At 48.5% G+C, this 12032-nt stretch overlaps 1 long non-coding RNA gene across 3 annotated transcripts in view; it reads left to right on the forward strand.

Moving 5' to 3' along the window:
- LOC134987273 (uncharacterized) overlaps positions 1-12032 on the forward strand; it is a 109855-nt gene that overhangs the window by 58166 nt on the left and 39657 nt on the right. For all 3 annotated transcript variants that reach the window (XR_010192968.1, XR_010192966.1, XR_010192967.1), the window contains exon 2: positions 6391-6508. This is a non-coding gene — a long non-coding RNA (uncharacterized LOC134987273). The remainder of the gene's footprint in view (positions 1-6390; positions 6509-12032) is intronic.

Consider the following 12032-nt stretch of genomic DNA (forward strand, 5'->3'; position numbering starts at 1 on the left):
GGCGCAATATCTTTTTAGCTTTTTGTTGAGGAGGGACGCCATCATGTCCACCTGTGGCAGTTCCCATCGCTTTGCAATCTGTGTGAAGACTTCTTGATGAAGTCCCCACTCTCCCGGGTGGAGGTCGTGTCTGCTGAGGAAGTCTGCTTCCCAGTTGTCCACTCCCGGAATGAACACTGCTGACAGTGCTTGCACGTGATTCTCCGCCCACCGAATAATCTTTGTGGCTTCCACCATTGCCATTCTGCTTCTTGTGCCGCCCTGGCGGTTTACATGGGCGACCGCCGTGATGTTGTCTGACTGAATCAGCACTGGCCGGTTTCGAAGCAGGGGCTCTGCTTGACTCAGGGCGTTGTAAATGACCCTTAGTTCCAGTATATTTATGTGTAGAGAAGTCTCCAGACTTGACCACAGCCCTTGGAAGTTTCTTCCCTGAGTGACTGCCCCCCATCCTCGGAGGCTTGCATCCGTGGTCACCAGGACCCAGTCCTGTATGCCGAACCTGCGGCCCTCGAGAAGGTGAGCACTCTGCAGCCACCACAGAAGAGATACCCTGGCCCTTGGGGACAGGGTGATCAGCCGATGCATCTGAAGATGCGATCCGGACCACTTGTCCAACAGATCCCACTGAAAGATCCTTGCATGGAACCTGCCGAAGGGAATGGCTTCGTATGAAGCCACCATCTTTCCCAGGACTCGCGTGCAGTGATGCACCGATACCTGTTTTGGTTTCAGGAGGTCCCTGACCAGAGATGCAAATTCCTGGGCCTTCTCCACAGAGAGAAACACCTTCTTCTGTTCTGTGTCCAGAATCATGCCCAGGAAAAGCAGACGCGTCGTAGGAATCAGCTGCGACTTTGGAACAGTCAGAATCCAGCCGTGCTGTTGCAACACTTCCTGAGAGAGTGCTACGCTGATCAACAAATGCTCTCTGGACCTCGCCTTTATGAGGAGATCGTCCAAGTACGGGATAACTATAACTCCCTTCTTCCAAAGGAGTATCATCATTTCGGCCATTACCTTGGTAAATATCCTCGGTGCCGTGGACAGGCCAAACGGCAATGTCTGGAACTGGTAATGAGTCAATGACAGTCCTGTACCACAAACCTGAGGTACTCCTGGTGAAGTGGGTAAATGGGGACATGCAAGTAAGCATCCTTGATGTCCAGCGACACCATAAAATCCCCCTCTTCCAGGCTTGCAATAACCGCTCTGAGCGATTCCATTTTGAACTTGAATTTCTTTATATAAGTGTTCAAGGATCTTAAATTCAGAATGGGTCTCACCGAACCGTCCGGTTTCGGTACAACAAACATTGTGGAATAGTAACCCCTTCCCTGTTGAAGGAGGGGGACCCTGATAATCACTTGCTGGAGGTGCAGCTTGTGAATTGCCGCCAGTACTACCTCCCTTTCCATGGGGGAAGCTGGCAAGGCTGATTTGAGGTAACGGCGGGGGGGAGTCGCTTCGAATTTCAGCTTGTATCCCTGAGATACAATTTGTACAGCCCAGAGATACACCTGTGAGCGAACCCACTGGTTGCTGAAGTTTCAGAGACGCTCCCCCACCGCACCTGGCTTCGCCTGTGGAGCCCCAACGTCATGCGGTGGACTTAGTGGAAGCAGGGGAGGACTTTTGTTCCTGGGAACTGGCTGCATGGTGCAGCTTCTTACCTCTACCCCTGCCTCTGGCAAGAAAGGATGCGCCCCTGACCCTCTTGCCTTTCTGAGAACGAAAGGACTGCATTTGATAATACGGTGCTTTCTTAGGCTGTGAGGAAACCTGAGGCAAGAAGGTCGACTTTCCAGCTGTCGCTGTGGACACGAGGTCCGATAGACCGTCCCCAAACAATTCCTCACCCTTATAAGGCAAAACCTCCATGTGTTTTTTAGAATCAGCATCTCCTGTCCATTGCCGAGTCCATAAGACCCTCCTGGCAGAAATGGACATAGCATTAATTCTAGAGCCCAGCAGGCAAATGTCCCTCTGAGCATCCCGCATATATAAGACGACGTCTTTTATATGGCCCAGGGTTAGCAAAACAGTATCCCTGTCGAGGGAATCTATGTCGTCTGACAGAGTATCTGTCCATGCTGCTACAGCACTACACATCCAGGCTGAAGCAATAGCAGGTTTCAGTAGAGTACCAGAGTGTGTATACACTGACTTCAGGATAGCTTCCTGCTTTCTATCCGCAGGCTCCTTTAGGGCGGCCTTATCCTGAGACGGCAGGGCCACCTTTTTAGATAAGCGTGTCAGCGCCTTGTCCACCCTAGGGGATGTTTCCCAACGTAACCTGTCCGTTGGCGGGAAAGGGTACGCCATCAGTAACCTCTTAGAAATCACTAGTTTCTTATCAGGGGAACTCCACGCTACTTCACATAATTCATTTAATTCATCAGATGGGGGAAAAGTCACTGGCTGCTTTTTCTCCCCAAACATATAAACCCTCTTGGTATTAACAGGGTTAATCTCAGAAATGTGTAATACATCTTTCATTGCAATAATCATGTATCGGATGGCCTTAGTCATTTTAGACTGTAAATGTGCCTCATCATCGTCGACACTTGAGTCGGACTCCATGTCAACATCTGTGTCAACCATCTGAGATAGAGGGCGTTTATGAGCCCCTGACGGTTTATGAGTCGCCTGGGCAGGCGCGGGCTGAGACCCCGGCTGTCCCAAGGCTGCAGCGTCATCAAACCTTTTATGTAAGGAGCTTACATTGTCGTTTAAGACCTTCCACATATCCGTCGGCCCCGACGGGGGCGACGACACCACACTTATCTGCCCTTGCTCCGCCTCCACGTAACCCTCCTCATCAAACATGTCGACACAGCCGTACCGACACACCGCACACACACAGGGAATGCTCAGACTGAGGACAGGACCCCACAAAGTCCTTTGGGGAGACAGAGAGAGAGTATGCCAGCACACACCACAGTGCTATATAACACAGGGATTTTTACTTATAATAAGTGATTACCCAATAGCTGCCTTATATGTTTTATTTGCGCCTAAATTTATGTGCCCCCCTCTCTTTTTTACCCTTCTTGTACCTGGATACTGCAGGGGAGAGCCTGGGGAGCTGCTTCCAGCGGAGCTGTGAAGAGAAAATGGCGCTGGTGTGCTGAGGAAGAAGGCCCCGCCCACTCAGTGGCGGGCTTCTGTCCCGCTTTCTGTGTAAAAAAATGGCGGGGGGTTTTACATATATACAGTGCCAGACTGTATATATGTATTTTTATTGCCAAAAGGTACTTCAATTGCTGACCAGGGCGCCCCCCCCCCCCCCCCCCCAGCGCCCTGCACCCCACAGTAACCGGAGTGTGTAAGTGTGCTGGGAGCAATGGCGCACAGCTGCGGTGCTGTGCGCTACCTTAAATGAATACAGGAGTCTTCTGCCGCCGATTTCGTCGTCTTCAAGCTTTTGTTCTTCTGGCTCTGCGAGGGGGACGGCGGCGCGGCTCCGGGAACGGACGATCGAGGACAGGTGCCTGTGTTCGAACCCTCTGGAGCTAATGGTGTCCAGTAGCCTAAGAAGCACAAGCTAGCTGCAAGCAGGTAGGTTTGCTTCTCTCCCCTTAGTCCCACGTAGCAGTGAGTCTGTTGCCAGCAGAAGCTCACTGAAAATAAAAAACCTAATAAATACTTTCTTTACTAGTAAGCTCAGGAGAGCCCACTAGGAGCACCCAGCTCTGGCCGGGCACAGATTCTAACTGAGATCTGGAGGAGGGGCATAGAGGGAGGAGCCAGTGCACACCAGATAGTACCTAATCTTTTCTTTAGAGTGCCCAGTCTCCTGCGGAGCCCGTCTATTTCCCATGGTCCTTACGGAGTTCCCAGCATCCACTAGGACGTCAGAGAAAAGGGGGTGTGGTCACCCAATAGTATCCCTAATTCAAATTACGCCGCACAGTAGCACAATCTTATTCACATTACACCACATAATAGTAGTTATGTCCCCAGTAAATGTGCCCCCTGTAGTTATGCCCGCTGTAGATATGCTCCCAGTAGGTTTGCCACCAGTAGTTGTGACCCCAGTAGTAATGCCCCCAGTAGTAATGCCCCCAGTAGTTATGCCCCCAGTAGTAATGCCCCCATAGTTTTGTCCCAGTAGATGTGCCCCCTGTAGTTTTGCCCGCTATAAATATGCCCCCAGTAGGTTTGCCCCCAGTAGATATGCCTCCAGTTGGTTTGCCCCCAGTTTGTTTGCCCCCCAGTAAATATGTCCCCAGTTTCCCCCCTCTAGTAGCGCTGCTTACACACACAAAAGAAAAAAAAAAAAACACAATACTCACCTGCCCCGCTTCTGCCTCCAGACCACAGCCTCTGTCTGGTGCCCGCTCCTCGCAGCTATGGGTGAGACGTCATGACGTCTCTCCCATAGCGCATAGCCGCACACACTGCCTGAACCGGAAGCCGGAGCTCAGGAGTGAGCTCCAGCTTCCGGCAGCGCTTAGGGTGAAAGAGCCGGCACCCGCTGCTAACACAGCCTCAGCGGGCACCCGGCATTGCCCTAGGTTAGGTGAACCGGAGGCGGAACTGCGTTCCGTCTCCAAATGGAACTGGCAGAATGCAGTTCCGCCCCGGTTCCGGCTCACTTTAACCTCTGCAAAAGACATGACATAAGACTCTAGTTTACATTGACCAAGGGTCCAATAGTGAACTTAAGATTTAGTTTTGTGACATAAAATGTGAAAATTACATTATACAAAAATAAAAAAAATGGTTATTATGACCCTTAGTGTACAGTATATAGCGCCAACATATTACGGAGAACAGAGAATATTTATTCATTTAAATTTGTCCCTGCCACAGTGTACCCAGGGTATTTATGCCTCAGGGCATCCCTCCTCTTCTGTGTAGTGTGCCCATACCGACCTTCTGTAGCCAGCACCATCCCGCCAGTGACATTCTGGAAGCTGGCACATGTGTAGAAGATAGCAGGTTCGGTATGATTTACCTCCGCTCGGGATGCAGAATGTCATTATGCCAACATCGGCATCTCAAGCGGTGGAATGCCGGCAGGGGGGCGAGTACGACTAAGCCAGGTTCTATTCTCCCTCTATGGGTGTCGTGGACACCCATAGAGTCACCTACCTCGCCAGTATACCGGTGGCAGAATGGTGCCCCTGTCAGGATACTGGGTGCTGCTGGCCTGTCACTCACAATCACATGGGAGGCTCCGCCCCCTAAGTAACATTAGCCGCTGCTGCTGCATGGAACCAGCTAAGGCAGGTCTGTTATGCTTTTATTTTGGAGACAGGATTTCATGGGTGGCTGAGTGTATGTGTAGGGGCTTGTGTGTGTTAATTATTGCTGATAGGGCTATACCCCTTTCACATCGCAAACTCAGGTCACGTTCACATTGCAATATTTCACCTGGGTTATTCCCGGGTTATTGCCGTGTTTGTGTCTTTTTGTTCAACCCGGGTCACCCATGTGATGTCATTTTAAAAGGACTTGATTGGTTCCCAGTTTTCTATAAGAAAAGGAGGGGGCTGGGGAACGCTCACATTGCAGCAATCATGGCCGACAGAGCACATGTCCCAGCGCAGAGCCCGGAATTCATGATTTTCTCAGCTGTACTGCTGCTGGATTCAGGTTGTGAGAGGTTATTACAGCTTCTCAGTGTCTGTAGCTTCTTTTGCAGCTATTTAACAAGACAAAGTAGGTTGAATTTTTGGTCTGAAAGGGATATTTTGCGGAGACAATATCTGCACAGGAGGAGATCTCTCACAACAGCATCGGTGTCGACTATCCTGAACCTCCACATCTCTTCTGACCGAGGATTGTAGTCCAGAGAAAGGCAGCATGGACAAGCGTTCATCACAGCGTCCTTAATTTTGATGATATCCAGTGAAAGTCACACTTCAGGATGTTACGGCAGACCTTCCATTATCTCTTGGATCTATTGACCCCAACACTTGCTAGGCAGACCGCAAACTTCCGTGCACCCATAGAGCCAAGTAGGAGGCTAGCGATAGCATTGTGGTGGTACGCAACTCCCGGTGAATATCGCACCCTGTCGTGCCTATTTGGTGTGGGCATATCAACAGTGTGCAACATCGTTTATGAAATCACACGGGCACTGGTGCAAAGTCTATACGATCGATTTATTTGTCTACCCCAAGGACAGCTCTTACAGGACACCATAAATGGTTTCAAGATCCACGGATATTCCCAATGCGCAGGTGCAATTGATGGTACCTACATTCCTATCATAGCCCCTCACGATGACCATGCTGATTAGTACAACCGAAAAGGTGGCACTCCATAGTTTTACAGGCTGTGGTGGATCATAAATATTGGTAAGGATGTTCTGTCCTTTTTTTTTTTTTTTTACATTTATATTTCTACATTTCCTAACTAATTTGCTTTGTTTCCCAGCTTCATAGATGTATTTATCGGTTGGCCTGGATGGGCACATGATGCTGGGGTACTTGCCAATTCAGAACTGTTCCGGCTAGCAGAGGAAAAGCAAGGTGGCTGGCTGTTCCCTAGAGGGGTAAGTACATTTTCATTTTTTAACTGTTATTATAGCTGGCCCTGTTGTTCATGCTTATAGATGTCGTCCTGAGCACTAAAATAGGGGGTAATGTTTCCTAAATAACGTGATTCCATCATTGCACCCAAATATTATTTAATCTTACCCGCAAACGCCAACACCCCATCTGCGGCACCCAGTCTGCCCCTAACGGAGGAGTCTGCTCCTATTCTTAATGTATTTTTTTTTACTCTTTGTGTAGAACTCTAAAACAGTTGATGGAGTGGACGTACTGGTCCATAAAATTGGGGATGCAGCTTACCCTTTGAGAAGATGGTTGATGAAGGGGTTCACGCAACACGGTCAGCTGACCCCAAACCAGATAAGATATACTCAGTAGTGGATCTTGCCACGGGCAAGCAGGCTTCTTGCCCAGGGTGCCGCTGTACTGAGGGCGCCACTGGTACTACCGGTGCCATGCGGTGCGCCTGACATCATCGTGCACTGCACGGCATTGTGGGAGCAGACGCTAGAGGTCATATTTAACCTCTAGTGTCTGTGCAGTGTGCGGCGCTATGGGGAGACATCATGATGTCTCTCTCATAGATCCAAGGTGCGGCGGCCAGAAACGGAGTACAGCAGCAGCGGTCGGGAAGCAGGAGCGGGCTGGTGAGTATTTTTTTTCAAGTGCCGCTACTAGGGGCACATCAACAAGTGGCACATTTACTGAGGGCACAGCAACGGGCACAACTACTGAGGGCACAGCAACAGGGGGCAAAACTACAGGGGCACAACTACTGAGGGCACAGCAATGGGTCAAAACTACAGGTGCACAACTACTGAGAGCCCAGCAACAGGTCAAAACTACAGGGGAACAACTACTGAGGGCACAGCAACAGGGGGCAAAACTACAGGGGCACAACTACTGAGGGCACAGCAACAGGGGGCAAAACTACAGGGGCACAACTACTGAGGGCACAGCAACAGGGGCAAAACTACAGGGGCACAACTACTGAGGGCACAGCAACAGGGTGCAAAACTACAGGGGCACAACTACTGAGGGCACAGCTACGGGTCAAAACTACAGGGGAACAACTACTGAGGGCACAGCTACGGGTCAAAACTACAGGGGAACAACTACTGAGGGCACAGCTACGGGTCAAAACTACAGGGGAACAACTACTGAGGGTACAGCAACAGGGGGCAAAACTACAGGGGCACAACTACTGAGGGCACAGCAACAGGGGGCAAAACTACAGGGGCATAACTACTGAGGGCCCAGCAACAGGTCAAAACTACAGGGGCACAACTACTGAGGGCACAGCAATGGGGGCACAACTACTGAGGGCACAGCTACAAGGGGCAAAACTACAGGGAACAAATCCACTGGGGGCACAGCTACAGGGGGCACAACTACAGGGTGTATAACTGTGACCACGCCCCTTCCCTATGAAGCCAATTCCCTATTTTTTGGCGCGCACTAACCCTTTTTTACCAGGTTTTTTTTTGTGTGTGGGGAAGGGGGGGGGGGGCAGGCGTCAAAGGAAACTTTCATCCTGGGTGCCGCATGGTCTAGAACCGGCCCTGCATATACTCACACCCTAAGCTCTGCCAGAATTGGTTTTGAAAGGTCGTTGTCTTTTGAAAAGGAACGATGTGGACCTTTTGATTATGCCTAACATTGTGGCAGCATACTGTATGCGAGTTTAGGAGGGAGGAATTCCTACCGGAGTGGACAGTAAAGGACTCTGAATGTGTCTATTCTGCACTTGATCCGGAGTCATATTTGGGTGACCATGCATCAAGTGCGGAACAAATTAGGGCTGCAATAATGGACAACTTTTCATCTTTGTTGGTTTAAATGTTTTTTAGTTTGTTTTGTTATAGTTTCCCAAAAATGTTTATTGCCATTCTACTTCTGTGCCCATGTTCAACTGCTATTGTGTGTTATACTTTGTTTTTTGTTGAAAAATTACATTTCAGTAGGTTTTACAAAACAGGTGTGACACCTTTTTACTTTATACAAAACAAGCTCTGTAAATACCAAATAACAATACTATGTTAATGTATACCATATTATTAATGTTTTAAGTTTTTTCTAAAATATAACAACAACAACAACAAGTCAGCATATACTCAGGTAATATAAATAAAAACCTTTGAGATTAAGGTACATTTTGATACACCGGAGCTTTAGGGTCTACCGGCCTCTGTGTAGGGGGTGGTTGGGGATGATTATACTCATACGGTGCTGGGTACACTGGTGCATTAGGGTCTACCAGCCTCTGTGTAGGGGGTGGTTGGGGATGACTATACTCATACAGTGCTGGGTAAGGTGCAGGATTGAAATGGGGATATGAGTGACTGTATTGGCGAGGCATATTATGTGGGTACCCTAAGCGTTGACTTCGGCTACCAAATAGAGACGTGAGAAAGTCCTAGTTCTCTCTCTGTCGCTCACGAGCATCTCTGTTATTTTCCACCTGCATGTCTCTAATATGATCCAAAAAATTGTTCTGCATGGCTTGTTCCGCTGCCAGGAAACAGTCTATGCGAGCATCTACCCTGGCTGCCATGGCTGCGTCCATTTGTTCAAACTTATCCAACAGAACAGTCGTCATGGCTTTGGCTGCCTGTTCTGTCTTGTTAGGCCTCCTCCTGCGTGGCGGTACAGTATATACTGTGGGTGCAAGAGATCAAAAATTTCTTTACAAATGTGAATTGCAGCGGGGCTATAGAAAACTGCAGTGATGATAGAAAGCGTGTCTGTGGTCTCCTCCCACCTACACACTGCATATACTGCAACATTTATCATTTTTAATATTATTTTAGTTGTAATTCATCTCCAATTACTTTTGAATATTCATAAAGGCTGCATTGGGTTTGTTGATGTTGGGGTTGTTGCGGCCACACTAAGTCCAGGTTGTATCTCATCAGCCACCTGTGTTGTAGGCAACACACCGGCTTCTTCTTCCATCAGCTGTGGATCAACCGCCATGGATGTAGGCTCATCCACAAACAATGCAGGTTACTACAAGAGGAAGGGATTCTGCAGCACAGGCCTGGCTAGTTTCAGCGGCAGCCAGACTGGATGACAATGTCACCGGGCTGCTTAATGCGGTATGGCCAAGTGCATGGGCACACAGCTCAAAATACTGCCAATCCATGCGGGCAACACCACTGCGGTTCCTATTGTGGTCATTAACCTTGTGATATTGTTTCTTGAGTGCCTTCAACTTATTGACCACCTGCTGTTGGGACTAGTGATGAGCGGGTTCGGTTCCTCGAGATCCGAACCCCCCCGAACTTCACCCATTTTACACGGTTCCGAGGCAGCCTCGGATCCTCCGGCCTTGCTCGGTTAACCCGAGCGCGCCCGAACATCATCATCCCGCTGTCGGATTCTCGCGAGATTCGTATTCTATATAAGGAGCCGCGCGTCGCCGCCATTTTCACTCGTGCTTTGGAGATGATAGCGAGAGGACGTGGCTGCGTTCTCTCAGTTTCTGTGTTCAGTGTGCTGCAAATATCTGTGCTCAGTGTGCTGCAAATATCTATGCTCAGTGTGCTTGCAAAAATCTGTGCTCAGTTTGCTGAAAATATCTACGTTCTCTGCCTGAAAAACGCTCCATATCTGTGCTGCATTGTAGTATATAGTAGGAGGACAGTGCAGAATTTTGCTGTGACCACAAGTATATATAGCAGTACGGTACAGCAGTCCACTGCTCTACCTCTGTGTCGTCAAGTATACTATGCATCCATACCTGTGCTGCATTTTAGTTGTGCGCAGTATATAGTAGGAGGACAGTGCAGAATTTTGCTGTGACCACCAGTATATATATAGCAGTACGGTACAGTAGTCCACTGCTCTACCTCTGTGTCGTCAAGTATACTATCCATCCATACCTGTGCTGCATTTTAGTTGTGCGCAGTATATAGTAGGAGGACAGTGCAGAATTTTGCTGTGACCACCAGTATATATAGCAGTACGGTACAGTAGTCCACTGCTCTACCTCTGTGTCATCAAGTATAATATGCATCCATACCTGTGCTGCATTTTAGTTGTGTGCAGTATATAGTAGGAGGACAGTGCAGAATTTTGCTGTGACCACCAGTATATATATAGCAGTACGGTACAGTAGTCCACTGCTCTACCTCTGTGTCGTCAAGTATACTATCCATCCATACCTGTGCTGCATTTTAGTTGTGCGCAGTATATAGTAGGAGGAGAGTGCAGAATTTTGCTGTGACCACCAGTATATATATAGCAGTACGGTACAGTAGTCCACTGCTCTACCTCTGTGTCGTCAAGTATACTATCCATCCATACCTGTGCAGCATTTTAGTTGTGCGCAGTATATAGTAGGAGGACAGTGCAGAATTTTGCTGTGACCACCAGTATATATATAGCAGTACGGTACAGTAGTCCACTGCTCTACCTCTGTGTCGTCAAGTATACTATCCATCCATACCTGTGCTGCATTTTAGTTGTGCGCAGTATATAGTAGGAGGACAGTGCAGAATTTTGCTGTGACCACCAGTGTATATATAGCAATACGGTACAGTAGGCCATTGCTATTGATATATTACTGGCATATAATTCCACACATTAAAAAATGGAGAACAAAAATGTGGAGGGTAAAATAGGGAAAGATCAAGATCCACTTTCACCTCGTGCTGAAGCTCCTGCCACTAGTCATGGCCGAGACGATGAAATGCCATCAACGTCGTCTGCCAAGGCCGATGCCCAATGTCATAGTAGAGAGCATGTAAAATCCAAAAAACAAAAGTTCAGTAAAATGACCCAAAAATCAAAATTGAAAGCGTCTGACGAGAAGCGTAAACTTGCCAATATGCCATTTACGACACGGAGTGGCAAGGAACGGCTGAGGCCCTGGCCTATGTTCATGGCTAGTGGTTCAGATTCACATGAGGATGGAAGCACTCATCCTCTCGCTAGAAAAATTAATAGACTTAAGCTGGTAAAAGCACAGCAAAGAACTGTGCGTTCTTCTAAATCACAAATCCCCAAGGAGAGTCCAATTGTGTCGGTTGCGATGCCTGGCCTTCCCAACACCAGGATGAGGATATGGGTGTTGCTGGTGCTGAGGAGGAAATTGACAAGGAGGATTCTGATGGTGAGGTGGTTTGTTTAAGTCAGGCACCCGGGGAGACACCTGTTGTCCGTAGGACGAATATGGCCATTGACATGCCTGGTCAAATTACAAAAAAATCACCTCGTCGGTATGGAATTATTTTAACAGAAATGCGGACAACATTTGTCAAGCCGTGTGTTGCCTTTGTCAAGCTGTAATAAGTAGGGGTAAGGACATTAGCCACCTAGGAACATCCTCCCTTATACGTCATCTGGAGCGCATTCATCAGAAGTCATTGACAAGTTCAAAAACTTTGGGTGACAGCGGAAGCAGTCCACTGACAACTAAATCCCTTCCTCTTGTAACCAAGCTCCTGCAAACCACACCACCAACTCCCTCAGTGTCAATTTCCTCCTTAGACAGGAAAGCCAATAGTCCTGCAGGCCATG

This window comes from Pseudophryne corroboree, chromosome 2 (assembly GCF_028390025.1).
Source record: "Pseudophryne corroboree isolate aPseCor3 chromosome 2, aPseCor3.hap2, whole genome shotgun sequence".
Lineage (NCBI taxonomy): Eukaryota > Metazoa > Chordata > Amphibia > Anura > Myobatrachidae > Pseudophryne > Pseudophryne corroboree.